The sequence below is a fragment of the Alligator mississippiensis genome, chromosome 3 (genome assembly GCF_030867095.1).
Source record: "Alligator mississippiensis isolate rAllMis1 chromosome 3, rAllMis1, whole genome shotgun sequence".
Lineage (NCBI taxonomy): Eukaryota > Metazoa > Chordata > Crocodylia > Alligatoridae > Alligator > Alligator mississippiensis.
In genome coordinates, this window is record NC_081826.1 from 298,120,746 (window position 1) to 298,133,700 (window position 12,955).

A 12,955-nucleotide genomic window follows, 5' to 3' on the forward strand; every position below is an offset into this window, starting at 1 on the left:
GAGGGGCAAGCTGTACTCTGATTTACCCTCTCTGGACACCTCTACACGTGCACTTTGCTGCACATGAGACTGATTTATTGCACAGTAAAAACATCACCGTCTCCACGTGCACTGCAGTTCGTGCACCGTAGATTCATTTCCTCTGGGGTAAGATAGTCATTGCGGGACCCCTGGCATGGCTTTACGAGCACTCGTGGTGCTCTGGCGAGGTGCCAGAGGACTGGAAAAGGGCCAGTGTGGGAGGAAGGAGGATCCAGGAAACTACAGGCCAGTTAGTCTTGCCTCAGTCCTGGGGAAGCTCTTTGAGAAAATTATCCAGGTGCACATCTGTGAGGGGCAAGCAAGGGAGATTATGCTTAGGGGCAACCAGCACGGGTTCATTCGAGGCAGGTCCTGTCAGACCAACTTGGTGGCCTTCTATGACCAGGTCACAAAAGCTTTGGACGCAGGGGTAGCAGTGGACGTAGTCTTCCTGGACTTTAGGAAGGCCTTCGACACTGTCTCTCACCCCATCCTCATTAAAAAACTAGGGAACTGTGGCATCGACACCTACACAGTCAGATGGGTCGCTAACTGGCTGGAGGGCCGCACCCAGAGAGTGGTGGTGGACGGGTCTTATTCGACCTGGAGGGATGTGGGCAGTGGGGTCCACCAGGCCTCATTCCTCAGGCCCGCGCTGTTCAACATCTTCATCAGCAACTTGGACGAGGGGGTGAAAAGCACCTTGTTCAAATTCACAGATGACACTAAGATGTGGGGAGAAGTGGGCATGCTAGAAGAGAGGGACAAGCTACAACTAGATCTAGACAGGTTGCAGGGGTGGGAGGATGAGAACAGGATGGGTTCAACACTGACAAGTGCAAGGTGCTGCACCTGGGGAGGAAGAGCCAGCAGCACACCTACAGGCTGGGGAACTCCCTTCTCGTCAGTGCAGAGGCAGAAAAGGATCTTGGAGTCATTATTGATGCCAAGATGAACATGGGCCGACAGTGTGGGGACACGGTCAGGAAGGCTAACCACACCTTGTCGTGCATCCACAGATGCATCTCGAGCAGGTCCAAAGAGGTGATCCTCCCCCTCTACGCGGCGCTGGTCAGGCCGCAGCTGGAGTACTGCGTCCAGGTCTGGGCGCCGCACTTCAGGAGGGATGTGGACAGCATGGAGAGGGTCCAGAGGAGGACCACCCGCATGCTCAGGGGGCAGCAAGGCAGACCATATGAGTGGAGGCTATGGGACCTGAACCTGTTCAGCCTCCACAAGAGAAGGCCGAGAGGGGATCTGGTGGCTGCCTATAAACTTGCCAAGGGGGACCAGCAGGGTTTGGGAGAGTCCCTGTTCCCCCGAGCACTACCAGAAGTAACAAGGAATAACGGCCATAAGTTGACTGAGAGTAGATTCAGGCTAGACATCAGGAGGCGCTACTTCACAGTAAGGGTGGCTAGGAGCTGGAACCAACTTCCAAGGGAAGTGGTGCTCACCCCTACCCTGGGGGTCTTCAAAAGGAGGCTAGATAGACACCTTGCCGGAGTCATCCTTTCCTGCCATGGCAGGGGGTCAGACTAGATGACCTGCTCAGGTCCCTTCCAACCCGACCTACTGTGAAACTATGAGACTATAGTCCTGTCAGACACAGGTACTATCCTATGCTGCAGTAAATTGCTGCGCTTAAATGCATGTGTAGATGGTGATGTACATGGTCCAATCATGGCAAATTGGCTAATGGGATGCACCCAGAGAGCAGTGGTGGATGGGTCAGCATGGACCTGGAAAGATGTGGGCTGTGGAGTCCCGCAAGGCTCAGTGCTTGGACCGGTGCTGTTCAATGTCTTCATCAGTGACTTGGATGAAGGCGTGGAGAACACTCTGTCCTAATTTGTGGATGACACCAAATTATGGGGTAAAGTTAACACACCAGAGGGTAGGGAACAAACCCAGGTGGATCTGGACAGGTTGGAGAATTGGGCAGAACAGAATAGGATGCAGTTCAACAAGGACAAGTGCACGGCGCTGCACCTGGGGAGAAGGAACCACCAACACACTTCCAGGCTGGGGGGGGACCCTCTCAGCAGCACGGCAGCGGAAAGGGATCTCGGAGTCATAGTTGACTCCAAGATGAACACGAGTCGTCAGCGTGATGAAGTGATCAACGAGGCTAACCGCACTTTATCGTGCATCAGCAGGTGCATGGCGAACAGGTCCGGGGAGGTGATGCTTCCCGTCTATGCGGCACTGGTCAGGCTGCAGTTGGAGTACTGCGTCCAGTTTTGGGCGCCGCACTTCAAAAGGGATGTGGATAATCTTGAGAGGGTCCAGAGGAGGCCACTCGTATGGTTAGGGGTCTGCAGGTAAGGCCCTACAAGGAGAGATTGAGGGACCTGGATCTCTTCAGCTTCTGCAAGAGAAGGCTGAGAGGGGATCTTGTGGCCGCCTATAAATTCATCAGAGTGGGGGACGCAGCAAGGGATAGGAGATGCTCTGTTTACCAGGGCACCCCTTGGAGTACCTAAAACAATGGCCACAAACTGACAAAGCGTAGATTTAGAGTAGTTGTCAGGAAAAACTTCTTCATAGTAAGGGTGGCCAAATTTTGGAATGGGCTCCAAGGGAGGTGGTGCTCTCCCCTACCTCGGTGGTCTTTAAGAGGAGGCTGGACATGTACCTGGATGGGGTCATCTGACCCCAGTGCTCTTTCCTGCCCAGGGCAGGGGGTCAGATTCAATGATCTGCTGAGGTCCCTTCTGACCCTAACATCTATGAATTTATGAATGGTGAGATTAGTTTACTCCAGCTCAAACTGAGCCGGAGTATATTCCGTCGCATTAATTGCACATATAGACATGCCTGCTAGGTTTGCAAAAGGTACATGCCTGGGGGAACAGTGGCCATTAGTCTAATCTCTACAGATTCGAGTTAAGAGAGAGGTGTTAAACCAGCTGCAGAGAGATCCACCAGGAGATCTACCAGGGCTCTCTTTCCTTGTGCTAGTATCCAATCAGGTTGGGATTCCTGCCTGGAAGTTAGGAGGGAAATAAGAGAAAGCTTGTTTTGGTACGTGTGGACATGTGCACACCAACATATGCACAAGCGTCCATCATGCACAGATAAGAATGTAAAACAGAGTGGTTGCAGGGGGAAAGACAATCTGGCCTAACAGATTTTGGTTTGTTATAATTTGTTTATGCTGTTTATTGCTAATTATCATCGTATGAATAATACAAGGAGAACAAGGAAGTTGATACATCAGGTCAGAAAGAAGCCAACCGTTTTAGATGGGACCTGCAAATCCTGCCTGACAGTAAACAATTTAACAATCTCAGTCTATTTTATTTTAGAAAAGTTTAAGAGGTGATTGGATCATGCACTTCAGGTCCTTACAAGGAAACAAAGATTTTTAACAGTAGGGATTTTATACCCTAACAAAACTACAATAAGAGCCAGTGGTGGGAACCTGAACCTAGACAAATCCAAGCTAGAAATTAAGTATATTCTTTTTAAGAGTGGGGTTAATTAATCATAGGAACAACTTGCAATGGGGATGCAGTCAGTACTCTGTCACTTCAAGTCTTCAAAAAAAAGACTAGCTGTCAGTTTTTAAACAATATCCTCCATCTCTCCCGGTATTGATGGAGTTGATACAGAACCCACTTGGAAAGATATTATGGTGAGTATTACACGGGGCATCGGATTAGATTATTACAATGGTCCCTTCTGGCATTAAAACCTATGAATCGGCTTCTCTCTGTCCTGGCCAGGGATCAGAGCCCAGTTGAACCCAGTGGAACAACTAGGTTTGATATTGTACAGTTATGTATTCAAATTTACAGTCGCTGCCTCAAAGGACTTACAAACTCAGTTAGAAAAAAAGGGGCAAGAATTAGGATAAAAAGAGAGAAGGCAAATATTAGCACATTTTCATGTTGGAGTTGTGCACAAATTATGGTTCACTACCTCCCCATCTGTGATCTTGCCTTCTTGCTTTCTCACTGCAGTCCCTCAATACCCTTCTGTACCAAGGGAAACTATTCTGTCCCATGATCATTTTGGATGCCATCCTGCACTCAGGCTCTTCTGTGCCTTACTCCTGAAGTCAACTTTGCATCTTGGGTTGTAGGTCAAAGCAAAATTTGAGCTGGTGCCTCCGTCAATTTTTCCTCCTCATGTATACCATAATGGGTATTGCCATTTATGTGAAGCACAAGAAAGCCTGAGAAATCCTGGGATGACCAAGGCATAATAGCACAACCTGTATTCAGCATCATGCCTTGGATCCAGAAGGCTCCCAAAATGCTTGCAAATGTTGGGCCTTGTTCTGGCAATACAGTCAACTCCTCTTCACCTTAATGGGACTGGTGAGCGCTTAGCACCTCTCATGACTGAGCCATCCCTAGTGAAGAGAAATGCAACCACCTCCTGGGTAAAATGTAGCAGCCTAGCACCAAAAATGAGACCGGAGATGCAAGAGAGCACTGCCTCCTGTCAAAGCTGGGTGAATAAATCAATGTATTATTTTTCAGGGTGATGGGCACGTTTTGGAGACAAGCACTATCAGGTGGGAAAAGCTGCCCCCATTGAAACTAATAGTTCTCTGGCTGCTTTTAAGGGGAGCAGGTTTTCCCGTGTCCATCCTGAGCACCTCAATCTGAATTAGATGAGTGAAGACAAGGAGAAAGGAAAGTAAACCACAGCCAGAGATGGAGAACAGAAGCATCCCTGGGAGAGCTCCCTTTGCCAGATCCTAGCTGATGTTCCCTAAAATCTATTGAGTTTTGCTGATTTGCACCAACCCCAAAAACTCAGCATGTGGTTTCTTTCTGTTTGCTGTTTCTTTCTTGGACTCTATAGCAGGGCGGCTTGTCCCTTAAAGGGTCTAGAGCCAGCCAGCCATCTTCCATTATCCAACCCAGTTAGGAAGAAATGAGGAGGAGGTGGAAGGGAGAGGGCAAGGTGATCCCTATAAAGTTGTTGAGAAAGCACACATGTGGAAGAAGGGAAGTGCTGGAGGGAGAGAGGATCCCCTAAAAGACCCTAAAGCAGGGGGAACTTTAGGGGAGAGTCCATCTTGTCAGTGTGAAATGAGGGGAAACATCTTGGAGATGCAGCCCGTGGTGGGCCAAGGACCTGCCCTGTCTGGACACGCTGGTTGAGGAGTGGGCCCAAATGACTTGGGCATGGTGCTGACTTGTTCCTGAGCTGAAGAGAAACACTGCTGAGAAAGTTCACCACTGCCCTGCTTTTGTGAAGGGAAGAAGGTAACCAGACTTCTCCAAATGACCAGATGACGCCTTGGCCAAGAGCCTAAGGGCAACACTCATGCTCTTCCCAAAGGTAGATGGTCAACTTTAATGACCCATGGGCCAGACTGTTGGGTCAAGGATAGTACCTTCTTGATGTCAGCAGTGCCAAGGGGATTTCTCACCTCGAGAACTAGCCCTTTTGGGGTTTTTTGCGAGGTATGGTGTTACACAGATGCGAACGGGCTGACTCATCAGGCAAAAACTCATCTTGTGCCTCGGTGAATTGGTGACCGAAAGCCCCGTACTTCAAAAGAAAAGCCTCTCTCACCACCCCAGTTGCTCCGAGAGCCCACTTCATTTGTCCGGCTCTGACTCCAGCTCAAAGTTGCTCCTGTGGTGCAGCCAATTTTAAATGTCTCTTGCCTTGTCCGCATGTACTACCAACGGGGCATCCATCATCATTCTTGTCAGGTCTCGAGCCGTTCGTTCCTGCGGCAGACTCCTGTTTCTCCACAGCTGTCAGGATTATTGCTCCGCTGTGACTTCCTGTTCACACAACATATGTTGCCTAATAGTTTCAAAAGGCAACTTTCTTTTATGAAAGTTTTTTTTTTTTTTTAACCTTTCCTTGGACACAGGCTTGACTGCCATTCATCTCATACACCCCTGTTTCTTCCTGCAAGGGTTTTCTTCCTCCTCGGAGCTCATCTCCAGGCCATTCGAGGGCAGCGTGAAAGGTCCCTTTTTGCACGCCAGGTAGATGCTATGGGAGAACTGCTGTTTGTGAGTCCTCAGTGAATAGGACCGATCGTTTCATCCATTTCTACCTATGTTCGGTCCTTGCGTGGCCTCTTTAACTGACGTATGTAAGAACCTTGGATGTGTTTCTTTTACCGACCCTCGGTCCCTTGTTTCCACGCGGGATCCGCATTTCCAACCATTTCTGTCTCTGCCTATCCCCTCTCTCTGGTTTTCTGGGACTTTGTCCTCTCCCTGCCTCTTCCATCACTCCCTTGACCTGCCTTTTGGAGGATGTCTCACATCCCACCTTCCGGATGATGGCTTCACACTTCTCTATCTTCTGTGACACCTCGAACGTGTATTATCTTGCGCCACATTTAAGCTGACTCTGCTCCACATACACATGTACACTCTGATGATTAAGTTGGCTTAAAAAAAGTTAAGCCAGCTTAACTGTCAGACAGTTAGCATGTGTGTATGCACCGAAAAACATAAGCATCTCATCAGCACTCCTGACTTACGAGCGGCTGGCGGGCAGTAGAGTCACCGACCACTTCTAAAGCTCCAGGTTTAACCGGGAACTGCTTGAGACATGTTTACAGCCGATAGGGATGAGAAGCCTTAATAGGAAGACAAATTACCTTCTCTCCACTTGCCCTTCCAAGCATTGAGTGCCCTGCCTCCAAGGGAGCACCTGCTAGCTCAGCAGGAGCCTATCAAAGTCATCGCAACAAAACTCATTTGAGTATTGTCTAATTTGGGGATCAGACCTCTGTCCTCTCCGTGCCACAAAAGGAGGTTTATGATTGCACATATTTACACCTGTCTAGGGTTTGCTTTTCACCTTGACTATAGTACAGGACTAAGATGGCTAGTAACTAGGGTCAGAACTGCTGTCCTCTGTGTCATAGGCCCTATACTGTTAATGATGCTCCTAGCAGCTTTGAAAGGGAAAGATCGGATATCTCTCCCTTGCCATTATGTAGGAAGTGACCAGAAATAGAAATAGATGGGAAATGTCTTATAGCTGGTTTCTAAACAACTACAATCCCATCCCTGATTTTGGCAGAAGTTATCAGTGGAACTGGGTGAAGTTTCTCGTACAAAGATTTTTGTTCACTGGAAACTGCAGTTTTGGACCAGCTGAAATTATTGATGAATTTGAAAGGACATGTTGAATAGTTTCAGCTGCCAAAAAAAAGGGGGGGGGGAGGGAAGGGGGAAATGTAAACATCAAAAGGTGTTGTTTTGCTGTTTCCAAACCAAAGATAGATAAATGCAATGTCAAAAATGAAACAAGTCCTGAAAATGAACAGAGGTCTTTTTGTTTGGTCAGACACATTTTTGTTTTATGTTGTCTCATTTTGTTTCTGGTTCACCGACGAAACAAAACTTTTCCAATTTTTTGATTCAGCCACTGGCCTGAAAAAAAAAAATCAATTATTCTGACAGCTCCAGTTGTCAGCGCGCATCACGTCGCAAAAAACAGGCCCAAAGTGCAACAGGTTACTTTCAGGATCTCCTTTAATTGGCTTAGAAGCACAAGTGGGATGAAAGTCCATGGGACTTTTTTTCGCTCATTAGTCACTTAAGTTCATGACTGACTAACGTTGCTCATTCATCACTTCTGAAAACCTCGCCCAGAACTCAAATCATGTTGCTATTGTCAGTGCGGCCCAGATCTCCTGAAGTATTCAGACTCCTATTGAGGGATTAGTATCACTGGCTCTATTTGGGGAAAAAAAAGGCAGATCACGCTATATGCAGAACACTTTGAACATCTGGCCGTCTATGTCCATACATATGTATTAGCACCTGCGTGGTGTCAGAAAGGGTGTCAGGCCAAATGAAATATTCCTCTGAAACAAAATACAGCTTGATCTGCTGGGTGCTTTCCAGAAGCAACGTACAGGGGTGTCCCATGGTTGCTTTAGCAAGAGGTTGAGCGGTGCCGGAGGACCCATGGCGGTAGGTGAAGAAGCAAACGAAGAGAACTAGTACAGGGTATATGGGGAGCCTTGCAAAGGGATGAAAATAGTGGAAAGAATGGTTGAGAAAAGGTAGAGAAGTCAAACTGAGGTGGCCAGTGAAGAGGTAATATGGCCAAAAGAGCGATGGCGATTGAAAGTTGAAGAGAATAAGAAGAAGAAAAAAAGAAAAGGCCCGCATTGTGGTGAAAAGATGTAGTCGGGGAAGGCATTAAACAACCTAAGGGTGAGAACAGAAGATGCTGCTTGCTGGCAAAAGTGGACGGGGGAAAATATGACCTGCAGATGAATAGGACTAACTGCTAAAATGAAGAAAAGAGGGTTTGAAGTCTTTGAACTGATTAGAAATCAGGCCCCAAATACAGGTAGGCTTTAGCTGATTCTCCTTTTGTGCCCCTCAGAGGATTACATGATCAGAGCCTCACCATTTTTTCATGCATTTAGCTTCATAAGACCCTGTTTCCCTATTTCATCAATGCAGAACGGAGGCATGGAAAGGTTAAGGGACTTGCCCAAGATCCCACAGGGAGTCTGTGGCAGGGAACTGAGCTTCCATTTTCCGAATGCCAAGGTAATACCCATGCTACTAGATAATCCTCCCTCCTCTGAGGTGAGAGGGTGAGCAGTCCCTTGAAGATGCTTTCAAGTGGCTGCAGCATGAGGCAGGGAATCACCTGTGGCAGGCAGCTGCTTTTTGCAGGAAGGGGCTGAATAATATTTTATCCATCCTGTTGCTTTGCATACATTTCATTATAATAAAGGACAGATGCTGTGTGTTCCTCCTTCACCCTCAGCCCTATTCCACAAGCATTTCCAGGAAGATAAATGAGTTGACCTTTGAAAGGTCTTCCTGGCATGTAACCTAACCTGGACCTCACTATGGCTTCTGCTCTGCAAACCCAGTCTTGATGCTGTTTGTGTCCTTAATGTCTCTAAGACCTGACCTGTTCTTCGCATCCATGTAGCCAAAACTTGCAGCCAAGGTTGTCCATCAGGACCTCCCCTAAATCCCACACTGTCCTGCTCGTCTCCATTCAAAGCGAGGTCTTCCTACCCGGTCACTCTGATCACATCACAGTGCCCCCTCCTAATTCCACCTCCATCACCAGATCTACCATCGCTTCCTTCTTCTTACTGCTTACACAGCTCTGTCCCTACTTACTTGGTCTCCTTTGTCATCAGTTGGCCCCTATGATCTGCCAACAATATCTCCTGGAACAGCCCGGGTGGTTCATGAGACTGGTGAGTCGAAACCTTTGGATGGGACCATGCACATGGGAGTTCCTAAAATATTAGTCAAGTAACAGTCCTCTGGGGACCATCAAAGTTGTCACTGTAAAGTAGCCACCTTAAAGTTTCTAGCAAGAGTGGAGATAAAATGCAGCTCTCCCTGCCTCCTCTCCTACCATTTGACTAAAGGAGACTCTCCATCACTTGATAGGGTCTATGATACACCGGTGCACGACTATGCAATAGAGGGCAATGGTATAGAAACAAACTAACCTGTAACCTACTGCCCTATTTCCTCCCACGTTTATTTTTTTATTTTTTTTTGCTATGGGTTGCTACAACGCAGTCAATGCACGCAGTGCTTTCCGAAGTGCCGACTCCGCTACGAAGCTAGAGACAGTCTGTAGGAGGTGAAAAGCAATGACAAGCAGGCAGAGGAAGGAGGCGGAACAGGCCTTTGTGGTCCTGATGAAGTTGTAGCCCGTGCAACTAGCACGCGCGGCAGCAGGGAAGCTGCTTTTTATTGTACAGAGATGCTGGTGCCAAAGCGCTGAGTCGGCAGAAACGCCCCGGGAGGAGCAGCGTGGCGGCTGCGGTGAGCAGGGGGCCACGGTGCCGTAGATCAGCGGAGGTATTTTTAACAATTATTTTGATATAAACAGCTCTGAACTTGAGAAGCTCCATGTAAATGGGAAGCAGTGGGGCTTGTAATTAGATTTGTGTACACTTTCATAAATTGCTGGGAAACATCAAAGCCGTGATAGAAGGCTGTGGTGCACTTTATTTCCTTCTTCTGTTCTTCTGTTAATTGAACGGTTGATGTGTGGATAGGAAGTGTTGGCTTCGCGGAGTACTATTTACAGACCCGCTGACAGCTGCACTGTGAAAATTAACAGGAACAGATCAGCCTCTGTCACAGCTCTTCTCATAAGGGACTTACTTCAAATTGGATCATTTCTTTCATAGAAGAAAACTTTCCCCATCTCCCCGCACCCCTACCGACTGCACACTCATCTCCTTTCTGGGCCCCGTCAGGTACCTATTTTGGTTTTATTATTATTAGCGTTATTGTTGTTGCTGGGTTTTCTTAGAGGCAGGCATGCTACTTTGCAAAAGTTGGGTAGGTTTGATCCAAAAAGCAACATGCATCCTTCTGTAGTCCATTCAGGCCAGAAAGACGTGCCCAGGAGAAATCAATGAACCAGCTCCCGCTTCTGAAAACTGTCTGAAAACATCACTTGTTTCTCAAGAAAATTTGGTAGGCTCGAGACCCAAGCATCTGCTACTTTTAAAGCCAAATAATGTTCCCACCTCAATGAAATGGACTGGAGTCATCTTAGTAAAAATTCCTTCTCCACAAGCAGTCTTTGATGGTTTCTACTGGTCAGTATGGTTTGCATCATGGTGGCCAAATATGTCAACTGAATGGGCGTGCTATTGTGCAATGCACTGTCTAGATATATTATAGCAATGTACGCCCCTAGGAACTTTTAAAAGTCTAAAAACAAGAGATATCAGGAGTTTGACCAAGTACTCAGGAGGGAGGGTGGCAGTGAACAGACAATGTCTTGACATAGCTCCACAATTCATTGATGCACCCCGCCAATCAGTAGCAGCCATCACAATAATTACAAAGCCTGTCCCTGGCATTACCTAACATTCACAAGAGAGAAGCACTAACTAGCATTCACAAGAGAATGAAGGTAATTAAAAAGAAATCATGGAAATGGCAATCCTCAAGTTTAGCATCACAATTTTGCCACATTTCTTTCTGATGCATGTTCATAACGCTTAGATAACGGGACATCGGTGTGCTTGGACCAGTGTGTCCCATACAAACTGATACTGGTGCACAGTTTCCTTCTGCTCCCCATATGTGTCCATCTGGTTTCATAGTTGTTAGGGGCTGGAAGGGGCCTTACAGATCATCGGATCCAGCCCCTGCACTCGGGCAGGAAAGACCACTGTGATCAAATGACCCCAGGTGACAGATTTGGGGTCACAGACTGGCATTTTTGTCCTGTACCCATACAGGGTCGAGCACAGTGTTGTCCTAGGCCATGATGCAGGCTCTTGGATGCTACGATAATATGAATAACAATAATGCTACATCCACTTTGTAGATTGTAGGCTCATTGGGACCATGACCTTGCCTTTTTACTTGCCACTTAAGCGTTCAATGCATCCTTCTCCAAAGATTTGCAAAAACGGAATTTGCCAAACACAAACAGTGTGTTTGGCACGGGAAAATGCTGAATCTCTGCCTCTAACCAAAGAGGTTACAGAGCAAAGGCATTTTGAAGAGGATGCCTTAGTAATGCCTTGGTTTTAGTTGTTACTGGCCGGAGTGGGTTATTTAAGGATGCATTTTTTGGAGCTCATTTAAATGAGCAGGGAGGCAGGCAGCAGGCTCAAGCAAGTGTTTCCAACTGCAGAAAGGCTTCTGTAATTTAGCCTGCCATCACCTCTGATTTACCTGCTCCAACCACTAAGCTATATATCTAGACTGTGCATTCATTGCAGCAGGTGCCATTCTTCTCCTCCTCCTCCTCCTCCTCCTCCTCCTTCTTCTCCTTCTGCAATCCCTCGCAGTCGAGGATGACTGTCTTCCATGATTGTCTTATCTGTGTGTCCAAAGATGAATGATGAGACCTATCTAGATCTGGGACTGACAGACTCCTGCAGCTCGGGCACGTGTTTCCATATGGGCTGGATGGTGCTGGATTCTTGATTTGATCCACCACACACTGCTTCTGCCACTCACGCTTTTCCATCTCCTGTTGTTGTCGTGGGGTTTCAATGTACTGAGATCCCTGCAGCAGTTTCTTCCTCCATTTGCAGCAGACGTGGGTGATAGTTTCCCATAAGCACCTTTTCTAGCCCCCTCCCCATGTGGGGTGAGCAGAGTGGGCCCTGAAGAGGGCTGCTCTGTCACGATTACAGCTACCAACTCACTCTCGTCCACATGCTAGACAACCATCCTTCTCTGTATCAGACCTAACATAGCAGGACCCTGGCTCTTCCCCAGAACCCAACACCATGCCCTTATCACAAAATATAACAGCAGTCATCTCCAAACCCAACACCATGCCCTCATCACAAAATATAACAACAGTCATCTCCAAACTCAACACCATAGATTTCATAGATTTCATAGACATTCGGGCTGGAAGGGACCTCGGAAGATCATTGAGTCCAGCTGCTTGCCCCAGGGGCAGGAAGTCAGCAGGGGTCATAGGATCCCAGCAAGGTAGACATCCAGATGTCTCCTGAAGGTGTTCAATGTAGGTGCTTCAACCACCTCCGATGGCAGGCTGTTCCAGACCTCGGGGGCTCGGACAGTAAAGAAGTTTTTCCTTATGTCCAGCCTGAAACGGTCATGGAGGAGTTTATAACCGTTTGACCTCATCATCCTTTGGGGTGCTCTGGTGAACAGATGTTCCCCCAGATCCTGGTGGTCACCCCTGATAAACTTGTAGGTGGCCACCAGATCACCCCTGGGTCTGCACTTTTCCAGGCTAAAGAGCCCCAGAGCTCTCAGCCTGTCGTCGTAAGGTCTGTTTTCCTGACCTCCGATCACGCGCGTGGCTCTTCTCTGCACTCTCTCAAGCTTCTCCACATTCTTTTTGAATTGCGGAGCCCAAAACTGGATGCAGTACTCCAGCTGCGGCCTCACCAAGGCTGAGTACAACGGGAGAATGACGTCCCAGGATTTGCTTGAGAAGCATCTATGGATGCAAGCCAGCGTTTTGGTTGCTTTAC

The 12,955-nt window shown here is 47.7% G+C and overlaps 1 protein-coding gene across 10 annotated transcripts in view; it reads left to right on the forward strand.

Moving 5' to 3' along the window:
* Positions 1–12,955, forward strand: part of CELF4 (CUGBP Elav-like family member 4) — an 860,601-nt gene that overhangs the window by 725,709 nt on the left and 121,937 nt on the right. The gene's annotated exons all lie outside the window — the stretch shown is intronic.